Consider the following 14929-nt stretch of genomic DNA (forward strand, 5'->3'; position numbering starts at 1 on the left):
CTGTTATAAAATGCAAAATCTAATAAATACTTGAATTATAAAAAAGAATGAATCTTTTCTTATGGACTCAAACACGTTTTGCTGAAAAACTGAATATGGAACAAGCAAAGCTTAATACTAAACAATATATATATTAGCTGTATAATACCAGTAGGCCAGCTCTAATAGTAATTTGGTATGGCTTTGCCAAATTTGGCCCGCGGGCCAGAGTTTAACACCTATGCCATAGAGCATGTTCTTGGTGTGCGTTTTGATGTGCGCAAAGATAGAACAACAGGGACATACAGGCAAGTTCCTGTCAATGATAAATTCATGTACGTTCCTATCATGGGATCCTGTTAAGAGATATACTCTAAAACACTTCTTCAGTAGAGAATCAGAGAAGAGAAACACGCAGAATTTCTTGCTAGCAAGGGCAGCCTCCAGAAACTGAGACTCGCACTGAGAAACTGCCCCGGTCTTTATTTATACTTCAGTGGGTGCCTGTGTGTGTGTGTGTGTGTGTCCATAAACGACTTCCCTAAACCTGCTGGACTGGAAGTCCAGCAGTTCATCTAAACAAAAAGCACTTAGACTAGAACAGACATAGCTACGTTAATCCTACCGTAAAACAATAAGACAAGGTATGACCTCTCCCATACTCCTAGGATGTGGGGGTGAAGCCAGAACACCCTGGAATGTTACAGACCTCCTACACTCTCAGAAATAGAGGTACGAGAGAAGAACATTTTTGTACCTATAGGTACATTTTTTTAAAATGTTCCCTTAAAAGTACAATACTGGTCTTTAAAAGTCCAGAAATGCCCCTTTAAAGGTACAATTTGAAATAAAGTACAAATCTGTACCATTTTGACCTGTACTGCAGTGACAGTGGCAGAACGTGGTAATGGGTCAGCATGGGAAAATCTGGATGGGCCTGGTTAATTGTAAAATTCATATGAGATGTGAGTGTGCTCATAAAAGCTACATGTTATAATCAAATCTGTTGGTCCTCTCCTCTGTACGTAAATTATCCTATTGTGGAGGTAAGCATTAACGACACAGAGCTCTCAGTCCTCACTCCTTCTTTATTCGTCTCTCCACAACAACTGAGCATATCGCGCCACAAAACACAGGAACACACTTCCTTTACACTGGGTGTGAGTGGAGCCCTCTAGTGGTCCACCACACATGCCCCCCCCGAACACCCAGCAGAACTAGTCCAGGACCCGGGGCTTAAGCAAACGGCCAGAACGGCTGAACTGGGGGGGTGGGGAAACGACAGAGGGCAACCCAGCCTGGGAGCGAGGCTGGCACTGGCGGTCAGAAAAAGCTGCAGACGACTCCGTTGATTGTGGGTCGCTCCTGGGGGAAAAAACAGAATCCATCAGCTCGGCGGCAGGTGGGCGGCCGCGGCGAGGGGCCTGGGCCGGGACCACCTGATCCTCTTGCATAACATATGCAGGCTTAAGCCTGTCAACAGAGACAACTTCCTCCCGACCGCCAAAGTCCAAAATGAAATGTTTGTTGCCTGGTTTAAGAACCCTGTATGGCCCGTCATATGGTGGACGCAGCGGAGTCCTATGGGCATCGTGCCTGACGAAAACGAAACGAGCAGAGTCCAACGAACTCGGAACAAAAGTGTCAGGCAGGCAGTGGTGCACAGGACCAGGAACAGGAAATGAGTCTCTTGGGGGGCGAAAAGGCAACAAAGAGGTATCGAAACATGGGGGAGGGCTCTCAGGTAAGAATTCCCCGGGGACCCGGAGAGGCTGGCCGAGGACCAGTTCAGCCGGGGAAACCCCGAGGTCTTCTTTAACCGCGCTACGCAATCCCAGCAAAACCCACGGAAGACGGTCGACCCAGTCGCCACTCGTTAAGGAAGCCCGGAGCGCGGCCTTAAGTGACCGGTGAAACCGTTCGCACATCCCATTAGCTTGCGGGTGGTATGCTGTGGTGCGGTGGACCTTGACTCCCAGGCCGTCAGCCATAGCAGACCAAAGCTCGGAAACAAACTGGGGGCCCCTGTCCGAGGTAATGTCAGCAGGGGGGCCGAAACGTGAAACCCACGTTGACAAAAATGCCCTGGCCACCGTCGCCGCTGTCATGGACGCCAGGGGTACCGCCTCCGGCCACCTGGTTGTGCGGTCCACCACAGTCAAAAGGTGCGTGAAACCCTGTGACTGCGGCAAGGGACCAACCAAGTCCACATGAACGTGATCGAAACGCCTACCTGGGACACGGAAAGGTTCGAGGGGTGCCTGTGTGTGCCGGTGGATTTTCGAGCGTTGGCATGGGATACAAACCGCCGCCCATTCTTTCACCGTCTTGCGAAGGCCCGGCCAAACAAACCTGGCGCTGACCAGCTTGACCGAGGCCCGTACGCCGGGATGAGAGAGGGCATGCACCGAGTCAAAAACACGACGACGCCACGAACGGGGAACCACCGGGCGGGGGCGGCCGGTGGAAATGTCGCAAAGAAGGTGCGGACCGCCGTCCCACACCGGGGTGTCCTCCAGCACGAGGCCCGTTTTCGTTGACTGAAGGGCAAGGACGTCCGGGTCAGCACGTTGCTCGGCGGCCATGGCAGCGTAGTCGATGCCAACAATACACCGGAGAAACCAACACACGTGAGAGACAGTCAGCGACGTGATTGGACTTACCAGCCACATGCTGAATGTCTGTAGTAAACTCTGAAATGGCCGCCAACTGGCGCTGCTGGCGTGCGCTCCATGGGTCAGAGACCTTGGACATCGCAAACGTCAAAGGTTTGTGGTCAACGTACGCAGTAAAGTTGCGACCCTCGAGGAAAAAACGAAAATGTCGTGTTGCGAGGTGCAGGGCCAGCAACTCCCTGTCAAAAACACTGTACCTGCGTTCAGCATCCCTGAGCGTACGACTGAAAAAGGCGAGCGGTTGCCAGAGACCTGAAACCCGCTGTTCCAACACCCCACCCACTGCCACGTCAGAGGCGTCGGTGGTCAACGCGATCTCTGCCGACGGAAGCGGGTGGGCCAGCAGGGCGGCGTCAGCCAGCGCAGACTTAGCTGCGGAAAACGCACGGACGCGTTCTGGCAGCCAGTCAACCGGATCTTTGGCTGTTTTACCCTTTAAGGCAGCATAGAGTGGCTGTAGCAGGTGGGCAGCTCTGGGGAGAAAGCGGTTGTAAAAATTTATCATCCCCAAGAACTCCTGCAGCGCTTTAACTGACGTGGGACGCGGAAAAACCGAAACGGCCTGGACTCTGTCGGGCAACGGAACCACACCTTCAGCGGAAATGCGGTGCCCGAGGAAATCCAGAACAGGCAACCCAAACTGGCACTTGGAAGGGTTGATGATCAGGCCGTGCGCTGCCAAACGCTGGAAAACCTGGCGCAGATGGGACTCGTGCTGGCTTGCTGAGCAGCTGGCCACCAATATATCGTCCAGATAAACAAAAACGAACGGCAGCCCACGCAAAACGGAGTCCATCAGCCGCTGAAAGGTCTGGGCAGCACCTTTCAGGCCAAACGGCATGCGCAAAAACTCGAACAAGCCGAAGGGGGTAATGACAGCGGTTTTAGGAACGTCTTCGGCGCGCACGGGAACCTGGTGATACCCCCGCACCAAGTCAATTTTAGAAAAAATCGATGTTCCCGCGAGATTGGCAGAAAAATCCTGAATGTGGGGGATGGGGTAACGGTCATTGTCCGTGGCATTATTTAAACGGCGGAAATCTCCGCATGGCCGCCACCGACCGTCCGATTTGGGCACCATGTGAAGCGGAGAGGCCCATGCACTGTTCGAACGCTGTACAATGCCAAGGCGCTCCATGGCTGCAAACTCTTCCCGAGCGACGGACAGTTTCGCGGGGTCGAGGCGGCGCGCGCGTGCAAACACCGGGGGCCCGACCGTGGGAATATAATGCTCAACCCCATGCTTCGTTACCGTGTTAGAGAAATTAGGGACAGACAGCGATGGAAACTGTAAAAGCAAACGCTGAAAAGCATCCCCGGAGGTCACTACATTAGCTCGAATCAGGGGCTCGGCGGCCCGGGTAAAACAGGGTAGCGAAGAAAACGAAACAGCATCGATTAAACGTCTGTTAGCCACATCGACAAGCAGTCCATTAGCACACAGGAAATCAGCTCCCAAAATAGGTACAGAGCTAGCGGCAACAACAAAGTTCCACTGGAAATCCCGGCCATGAAAACAAACAGTCACCAACCTTTCCCCAAACGTTTTGATGGGAGAGCCATTAGCTGCAATGAGCTGCGGCCCACAGTTCGCTGCTAGTCCGTCGGCAGCGGTAGGGGGAAGGAGGCTCTTCTGGGAGCCGGAGTCCACAAGAAAACGTCTCCCGGAGCGCGAGTCCTCTATGAAGAGCAGCCTTTCTGTATTGCCAGCGGTCGCGGCCGCTACGGCGCGGTGGCGGGTCCGTTTCCCTGGGCCGTGAAAGCGCAAGGCGGCAGGCAGCGACGCGCTCTGTCGCCAAAACGCTGATGGTAGAAACAGATGCTCTTTCCGCGGCGACGGCGTGTAGCAATCCCTGCCGTCAGCAAGGGGGCGGATGCTCCGGGGGAGGCAGGTGGAGGCGTGGAAGGTGCCGCCGGCGTGTCCGTAGCCAGGGCGTGAACGTCGAAAGTGCGGCTAGCCAGGAGAATGCGATCCGCTTCTTCAGCCAGGGAGCGATAATCCTTCGCAGGCAGAAGTGGAGAGTTCGCGAGGACAGCTCTCACGGCGGCCGGTAGTTGGCGGAGGAAGAGGTGGGCGAAGAGGAAACCACCGTCATCTGGCCCGAGCAACGATAGCATGTTCTCCATGAGCTCGAGCGCAGTACTGCCACCTAAGCCTGACAGGTTGAGGAGCTTGTCGGCTCGTTCAGCGTCAGAGAGGGCATAGCGCCGAAGAAGCAGCTCTTTGAGGGCGGCGTATTTCCCTTGGGCGGGTGGGTCCCGGAGGAGCGCCATCGCGCGGCGGGTGGCCAGCGGGTCGAGCGAGGCCACCACATGGTGATACTTCGTGTCGTCAGCCGAGATGCCGCGAAGGGCGAACTGAGCCTCCACGTGTACAAACCATGACGGGGGGTCATGGAGCCAAAAGTCCGGCAGTTTCAGCGCGACAGCGAACGTAGCTGAAACAGGAGGCGGAGGTCCGGCGGCCGCCAATATATCCATAGCGGGGTCTGTGTTATCTGCGGCCCGTTGCATGCTCGAGTCAGGGGTCACCAATGTGGAGGTAAGCGTTAACGACACAGAGCTCTCAGTCCTCACTCCTTCTTTATTCGTCTCTCCACAACAACTGAGCATATCGCGCCACAAAACACAGGAACACACTTCCTTTACACTGGGTGTGAGTGGAGCCCTCTAGTGGTCCACCACACTATGATGCAAAGAATATCTGTAACCTACCTTTGTGTAAGTTATGTTAAATTATATTTTAAAAAAAACACACAATGACATGCAGGCACAACCAAATGATGTTAAAAAAAACTGGTCCATTTCCATTTTATTAAGTTCCAGTTATAATTTTTTAATGTTTTAAATCTTTCAAAAACGTGAAATCATTTTACTGTTATGTTTGGCCATTTACTTTTTTGCTTTTACTACATCCTAGAATTGTTCATTAATTGTGAGGTTTTTATGGAATTTGCAACATCAAGTTAAACCGAGGTTCTTTGGAAGTTAAAATGTCAAGCAGATTTTTATGTTACGGTGACTACATTTTGTAAGTTACAAATATAGTTCGCCAAGACAGCATAACTGTTTCTAAACAACTGCGCATTAATACCACAATGTTGTATTTCCATGTATCAAGTTCGCAACGCGCATTAATCCCAAAGGCTGAAAAGCCAGCAGCGATGAGTGCTCCGCCTCCGCGCTGACTAGCGTTGACACAGAAAATGACTCTCAGGGGGTTATCGATGGAGGAGCTCCTTAAAAAGTTGATGGAAGAAGGCGTTGATGTGTCAGACGACGAGGCGCAAAGGTTTAGAGGTAAGTCGGGTGTGATTTTGTGTTTTTATAAAAATTACAACGTGTAATTTTACAGTAGAGTTAGCAAAAGTCCGAAGAGCTAGCTTTAACATGGGTGAATGCTAGCAGTTAGCTAAGTTTTAAACAAAGAAAGGTACAAATGTGGACTATTTAGACTGTTGGTGGAATGTTCAACGTCTGTCTGCCCGCCGTATTCCAGTGTTTTATCAATAAATAGTCAGTAACCGTGTACAACAATGTAAAAAAATCAATAATTTCTCAAAACATGCTAGTATGTAAATATAGCTATTAACAAAAATGTTTTCTAAGCAAAATTTATCGCATCTAACTTGTTTCCCGCTCAAAGGGATTTTAAACAATGGAAGGTACACATTTGTACCATTTCACCTACTTAGTGGGATTTGGGATTTTCGAATATGAGAGCTGTAAGCTCTGTGCAGGGACACTGTCTGCAACCCAAGAATTGTTAAGATGATTGGGGAAACAGCTAATGATTTTTTTTGTCTCTAAATCTGATTATTATTATTTTCTGTACTAACTGATTAATCAATCTGTTTATTAGCTTTAGAATTTTTTGTTCAAGGGTTACAGCACTTTACATTTATCTCCAGTCTGTGTCTTTAAACATGTCAAAAGTTTAAATCCTCAATGTAAAATGTCATTCTTTTGTCTATTCTGCTCTTTTCATTTCCAGTTGTGTGATGAGGTTGATTTAATGCATCCCTGCCAAGACAACATCTGTCGCCGCTTTAGCAAAAACTTCACTGCTGTTCTTCAAATGACCAAGGATTTGCCACTGAAGAAGGTCTACATGGAGGCAAGAGAGAATGCACTGGCTGAAGACATTACAGGTGCTAATTTGACCTCATACAAATAGTAAATTTTGTGACAATTCATTTGCTCTCTCTTCCAAAGATAATTGATGTACCATAGTGTCATGTGAAGAGCATGTTAATGGGAATTTGCATGCTATCAAAATCTAATGAAGTGCATTTGCATCTGTATGACCTAGGAATTGACTTCAAGGGGGCACTTCTCTTGCCATCCATCTTCAAGGAGAAGATAGAAGATTTCATCATCCTTGGAGAGGTAAATGCATGATGCATAGCCTTTGGCCACAAGTTTCATTCTCGGTGTTTTGTTGGCATGGAGCTGAATTCAGCTGCGGTTCAGCATCACAGCTAAGCTAATGTAGGGGAAACACTGCTGTTAATCCACAGTGCTGCTGTGCTCTTGGGTTTTGTCTGGTGTTTATATAGATAGATAGACCTTTATTGTCCCCTTAGGAAAATTCTTCTTCACAGGTACTGTCACTGTCAGGGGTGATTGCTTTTGCCCTTGAATATTATGTCAAACTTTAGCAGCTTATCAAACACTACCACAACAGTCATTGGTCAAGAAGCTTTTTGTTTGGAGTAGGGGCCATGTTTACAGGTTATCAGAATAGACAGTTTTGTTTTGCAGCAAATAAAGAAGGTAATTTGAGGAATCTGTTGAAAATCCACTTGGCACATATTGCTTAAACATACTGTATACTAATGTTTTTCTTCCTCTTCTGCAGAATACTCCCACGAGTCCATACCCAACCATTCGAATGAAGGATAAGAGTTGGACAACTGCCCTCTTAAGACAGTGTCGCTGTGTTGTAACAGTTGAAGGAGTGGATGTTTGCTCGTGCCGCTCGCTGGATGAGGCCTACATCTCAGCATTCTCCACCTTCTTCGTGTTCAACATGACCTACCCTGCATACTTCAAGAAAACACTTGTCTTTCTTCAGAACTGCATTGTCAACATAGGAGACCAGGGAGACAAACCCCTGCCAGTAAGTGTCACCAGGGTACTTAACCAACTCTATTAAATATGCCCCCACCCAAGTGTCACTACCTTATTCACTACCCAAGGCTGATTTTGATGCATGGTCCTCTTCGCCCTTTGTGGTGTATGGGATATGAAAGCAAGCATCAATATTTCAAAAATCTAGCGAGTAAATGCAAAAACTTTGTAAACATCACTGCAACTCTTAACAATCGTCATCAAATGAAACAGTGCTGGGAGTTTTCTTCAGATAAGTTGCTTGTTGACTTTGAACATTCACTCAGCACAAGTGTCAGTGTGCCATTTTCATCTCTGCCAGGTGACTTACAGAATGCTCTGGAAATGAACAAAAGTTTTACAGATGTGCATTTTCAGGATAAAGTGCTTCAGTGTGTGTCTGCTATATCTGTCAGCAGTGTCAAATATGAACTTGAGGATGTTTTTGTAGTTGGCCATGTACACACTAAAGCCATACCTATATTCCTTAAAATCAAGTATATTTTGAATGTTGATATTTGTTGGGTATTGTGTGGGAAACTGTTACTTCCTTGCACTTATGAATGTCATTTCCATGCTTACCAAGTGGCAGTTGACAATGACTGGATCCTGTTCAATCCAGGAAATGAATTAGACTTTCAAGCTCTAGACACGTATTTAGTTGATGATAGGCTGTTTGTGTCCTTGAGGTATTCTGTGTGACGTGATTGCAAGCACATTTTCCATTGTGTTCAGGTGTTTAATGTCTTTATGTGATTGTTTACTTTTTTTTTTTTTTAAATGAATGTATTTTTCTTGACATGTCCTATGGCAATATACGAATGTAATCAAGGATGTATTTCTGTGGTTGTTTAAATGCTTTGATGTGATTGTATTATCGAAAATAAATGGTTAAATAACCAAATATTTTGGACTATTGGGGGTACATTTTTGTCTCTTTAGGTATGAAATAGGTTGTCGCTGGGGGGGTACCCTCATAGGTACCCTATTGTACCCTTTTCAAGGGAACATTTCTGTACTATAGTTTCAAGGTACATTTATGTCTTAGGAAAGTACATGATTGTACTTCAGATGGTACAATTTCATAAGGTACAAAAATGTACCAAGCCTAAAGGGTACAGAAATGTCCTTCAAAAAGGAACACCCCCAGCGACAAGCATTTGTACCCTTTTTGGTACACTTTGGTACCCCTATTTCTGAGAGTGTAGGATGAGACATTCTTTCAATATGCCACCAACTATATACTTCTAAACACAAATGATTACATGCAGTATTCTACCATATGTAAACTCATATCATTAAAAGATTATACTGACTACTAAGTAAAATTTTCCATTGACAGATCCCTTTCATCTATGTTTCGAAACAGTGAACTTTGTAGCAGTTTCCAAAAAACAAAACTAAACATGGAGGGATTTTACAGAGATTTAAATGACGGCTCCTACTTCAAAAATCACAGTTTATTCTCACAACAAGAACATGCTCTCCAGATCCAGCTCTACTATGACGATTTTGAAACTGCTAATCCTCTAGGCTCAAAAAGGGGAGTGCACAAACTTGGTTGTATTTATTTTGTTTTGAGAAATTTGCCACCAGAGTTAAGTTCTGTGTTGATGAACATTCATCTTGTAGCCCTTTTTCATTCAGAAGACTTAAAAAAATATGGGTTTGATCCTATCCTAAAGCCACTTGTTGATTTTAGAGACTGAAGGAATGCCCTTTTCAGCCACACCTGTGAGAGGTTCGCTTTTTCAGATTACAGGTGACAACTTGGCTTTACATAGCATTTCTGGTTTTGTTGAATCATTTAGTGCAAACTAGACACCCTTGATAGGAAGAAGTGGAGGAAGGCATGCAAGATAGCGGACCCTGCGTCGCGAGATATAAACCGCTAGGAAGAAGAAGAAGATTTAGTGCAAACTATTGTTGTAGATTTTGTTTAACTGATAAGACAGAGTTGCAGTCAGTTTTTAGTGAAGATCATGTAGGCTTAACACTGCGTTACAAAGAACTTCATTACAAACACTGTGGTGCCATTCAAGGAAATCCTGCTTTGGTCTCAACATTTGGTGTAAAAAGAAATTGTCTACTCAATTCACTTCAGCTGTTCCATATTTCAGACAACTATGCTGTAGACATAATGCATGATCTACTAGAGGGAGTGGTGCAGTATGAGTTAAAGCTTGTGTTTCAGTACTTGATTAAGACCTCTTTGATATCCTTGAATTCATTGTCACAGAGAATTATAAGCTTTAACTACGGATATGCACAGAGAAGGAACAGGCCAGGTGGGCTAAAACTGGATGACAACAGCAAAGATCTTGGGCTTAATGCTGTGCAGTCATGGTGTCTTTTGCGGAATAGCCCATTGATTTTTGGTGATATCGTTTGCAGAAATGATGGACATTGGAACTTGCTACTTTTGTTAGTTCAAATTGTGAACATTGTTTTTTCACCCATTATAACTCATGGCATGACTTGCTATTTGAAACATCTGATTGCCGATCATCACAAGGCTTTCAAATCTCTTTTTCCAGAACGGAGTTTGATTCCAAAGCATTGTTTTAGGTGTATTTGACCAAAAGTTTGACTGAAAATTCACATGCAAGCTTTTTTCAAGGCTGTGGTATTTGCCCGCAAACAATACCTTTCAGCTAGCTAAAACAGAATATTATGCTATCACCGAGCAACATGGCTAATGCCTTTCACACAGCTTTGTCTCAACTCCAAAGAGCCACAGAAGTAAAAGCTCATAATAATAATTGAAACAATCTTTGAAAAAATGACTTGCCAAGCATGGCAAACAACTCAAATATGTAGAGCAAAATGTTCTGAAACGGCTTCACTTCAGCTTCGATTGGAGCCGTGCTGGGGGCGGAGTCTGTGAATTCACTCTATTGGTGTTAGAGATGGCACGATACCACTTTTTTATGTCCGATACCGATACCGATATCATAAATTTGGATATCTGCCGATACCGATATGAATCCGATATAGTGTTTTTTAATCAACAAAACTGTTTTTTAAAATATCTTGCTGCATTTTGCAAGTCTGCAAGTTCATACTCAAGTTTAAAACAACAACTACACTAAAGCTATTCTGTTATACCTGTATACAAAAAAAATATTTCATAGTTCAGCAATACTGATCAATCTAATAAACTTAAACCTACACCATCCTCCCTATTCTGGTATTTTAAAGAGTACTTAGCATAAATATTAAGCAACCTAACTAATAGGGTTCCAACTCCCAGCAACAACAAAAATAAATAAATAAAAAATAGGGAACCACCCCTCACGCTCCACCTCATGATGCTTAATCGACGTAATCAACCTTAATTTGATGCAGTGTGAAAAAAAATGCACAGAAATCAATTATTTTTCAAGAAATATTAAATAGATTCAACATCTTTCTTCAACAAAATTGCAGACTGCACAGATGGTACCTTCCCAAAGGAAAAAGTACTATAGCTTACTAGGGTATATATATTAGACTTAATAGTTACTATATACAGTAATTGACTTCTATTCATTTTACATCAAATTAAAACTTTGTGTGTCAGATAATTATTTATTAAAAGCTAGACATTTTAAATGAGAATAAGAAAGAAAAGTATGTCTTTGTGCCCCCTTTTCTCTGTTAATGCCCTACCTGCCCCCCTGCATAACTTTGCTAGATCCGCCCCTGCACAGTTACCAGCCGTCAGCTACGTAGAAAAAGATCCTGGAGTAGAAAGTAATATTAAATAAATTCTAACAACAGCTGATCAAGCTTAAACGTGCTGCTGTTGTTCAGCCGCTGGTTTGCTCTTTCTGGTGCAAAGTGGGCCAAAAACAAAGACGGACTCGCGACAGAAAAGCCGATCAGCTGATCATTTAAGCAGTTTCACGATTGAAGTAGCAGCCGGAGAGCGAGAGGCAGTCGCTCGTTAAGCTTAACGCAGGAATGCTTTACAAACATTCAGAGATGGACTTACACACTTGCTTTACTTCTCTCGGGGATAACTTTGTCGGAGATGAAATGCCAGGTTGCTAGCGAAGCTCCAAATGCTATCCAGACCACAGGTCCCCATGCCACAGCCGCTCTATCACGTGATGCATACTGCTCCGACGTGCTAACATTCTGAGGTGAGTTACGGCGTGTTGCAAGTTTTGTGAGGTCCTTTCGTGATATTTAATGGATCGGATTACATTTTTTATTTTTCTCCGATATCCGATCCAGTCATTTAGGTCAGTATCGGACCGATACCGATACGTAATATCGGATCGGTCCATCTCTAATTGGTGTCATAGCCCCTGTAGGAGTTCAGAGTTAAGAGGTCAAGAGTTAATGCTTCCATTGTAACACCTCCAGATTTGACAGAGAAACACTCATTTTTAACACTCGATTTTAACTACTATCATTTTACACCTCAGAGTTACATTAAAAGAATGTGACTCTGCTTAGAGTAAAATTAACTCTACTTTTGCAAGAAGACTATTAACACCAAAACATTTAACACTTTTGAATTTGCTGTGTACCCTCCATAAAGGATCAAGATCAAGGCAGCACAGAGTTTAGTTAGCCCACTATCGGAGCTTCAGAAAGGTATGATGAATAAAGATATGCCTAAGAAGTACAGCAAGCTGGCCATACTTGAGGCCTTGGAACACTCAGTGTTGGGGAGTAACGGAGAGCATTTACCAGCATTACACATTTAAAATACAAAATATGTTCAGTTACCGTTACCGTTTAAAAAGGTGGTATTCATAATACAGTTACTTTGTTGAAATAAATGGATTACATGGCAGTCCTTTCCTGTTTCATATGTTAGGCTATGCCCTCTCTACTTGTGATAGACAAACAAAACAGGCATTAAGAGGCTCTAATGCCTGGGTCTCAATCTCCCGGCCCATGTCACCCCTACTTGTGGCCCACATAATGACATGAAGAAACATTTTTAAGAATTATTATTCAAAAAATGATTTAATATGAAGGCAACAGGCAGAGTGCTACAGTCCTAAAGAATGTAGCCTCATGGGCAGTGTAGTCCGTGCTGCAGGGAGAATGGACTGCCATACCTGTTATGTGTCTTTGAGCGCGAGGAGGGAGAAAAAGGAGAGTGGAAAAGTACGAGCTGTCTCCGAGCAGAAACGGGAGCTGCAGCAAAATCGCTGGTGTGAAATTAACACTGTGAGTGTTAAATTTAACACTAGAAAAGTGTCTATATCTGTCCACTCTTTTGAGTTTTAAATTAACACTTTTCAAAGTGTTATATTTCTAACATCTACCCATTACAAAGAAATACAAGACATTAACATTCCAAAATACTTTGTATTCAGATACACCACAAGTAAACAAGTTATACAAAATAACAGTATGGGACAATGTACATTTTGTCATCAGTGCCATTTGAAAATCGCCTATCATAAGGTCTATAGTACACCAGATCATCTACAGAGATCAGTGCAAAGACATCTAATCCATCCTCAATAACAAATGCATTTAAGTGATCATTGAAATATATATAAATATACTGTTGAGACCTTACAAGTTAGAAGATAAGCATTGAAATCTCTAACAATTATATTGACAATCTTACTGAACAAAGGCATCTCATTTTCAACACCAGAACAAACATACATCCCAACGTGATATTCTGTACCATAACTTTTGACCCAGGAAGCTGTAGAAACACTAGAAGAAACGTCAAACGTTTTATTCAGTGCTTCACTGCGTTTAAGCTGCTGGCCAAGACTTCATTAATGGAGCCAAACTGTAATCTTTTAAATAAAAATTTTCAAAATGAAAGGCTAATTGATTCTGATGTTTTTTTACTAGTGTTTTTGTGATATTTTTTAAAGTTCTTTACAGATCTTTTGAAGAATTTGTGCTTTGCTTCAAATCTCATGCACCACATATGTATGAGTGGCCCAATTTTTCTAATGCAGCGTGGGTAATGGATCATTAGGTGGTGCTTTGGAATCAAACTCCGTTCTGGAAAAAGAGATTTGAAAGCCTTGTGATGATCGGCAATCAGATGTTTCAAATAGCAAGTCATGCCATGAGTTATAATGGGTGAAAAAACAATGTTCACAATTTGAACTAACAAAAGTAGCAAGTTCCAATGTCCATCATTTCTGCAAACGATATCACCAAAAATCAATGGGCTATTCCGCAAAAGACACCATGACTGCACAGCATTAAGCCCAAGATCTTTGCTGTTGTCATCCAGTTTTAGCCCACCTGGCCTGTTCCTTCTCTGTGCATATCCGTAGTTAAAGCTTATAATTCTCTGTGACAATGAATTCAAGGATATCAAAGAGGTCTTAATCAAGTACTGAAACACAAGCTTTAACTCATACTGCACCACTCCCTCTAGTAGATCATGCATTATGTCTACAGCATAGTTGTCTGAAATATGGAACAGCTGAAGTGAATTGAGTAGACAATTTCTTTTTACACCAAATGTTGAGACCAAAGCAGGATTTCCTTGAATGGCACCACAGTGTTTGTAATGAAGTTCTTTGTAACGCAGTGTTAAGCCTACATGATCTTCACTAAAAACTGACTGCAACTCTGTCTTATCAGTTAAACAAAATCTACAACAATAGTTTGCACTAAATCTTCTTCTTCTTCCTAGCGGTTTATATCTCGCGACGCAGGGTCCGCTATCTTGCATGCCTTCCTCCACTTCTTCCTATCAAGGGTGTCTAGTTTGCACTAAATGATTCAACAAAACCAGAAATGCTATGTAAAGCCAAGTTGTCACCTGTAATCTGAAAAAGCGAACCTCTCACAGGTGTGGCTGAAAAGGGCATTCCTTCAGTCTCTAAAATCAACAAGTGGCTTTAGGATAGGATCAAACCCATATTTTTTTAAGTCTTCTGAATGAAAAAGGGCTACAAGATGAATGTTCATCAACACAGAACTTAACTCTGGTGGCAAATTTCTCAAAACAAAATAAATACAACCAAGTTTGTGCACTCCCCTTTTTGAGCCTAGAGGATTAGCAGTTTCAAAATCGTCATAGTAGAGCTGGATCTGGAGAGCATGTTCTTGTTGTGAGAATAAACTGTGATTTTTGAAGTAGGAGCCGTCATTTAAATCTCTGTAAAATCCCTCCATGTTTAGTTTTGTTTTTTGGAAACTGCTACAAAGTTCACTGTTTCGAAACATAGATG

This window comes from Copadichromis virginalis, linkage group LG4, assembly GCF_057382275.1.
Source record: "Copadichromis virginalis isolate Kocher_CV1m ecotype Utaka linkage group LG4, C_Virginalis_male_GT1.1, whole genome shotgun sequence".
NCBI lineage: Eukaryota > Metazoa > Chordata > Actinopteri > Cichliformes > Cichlidae > Copadichromis > Copadichromis virginalis.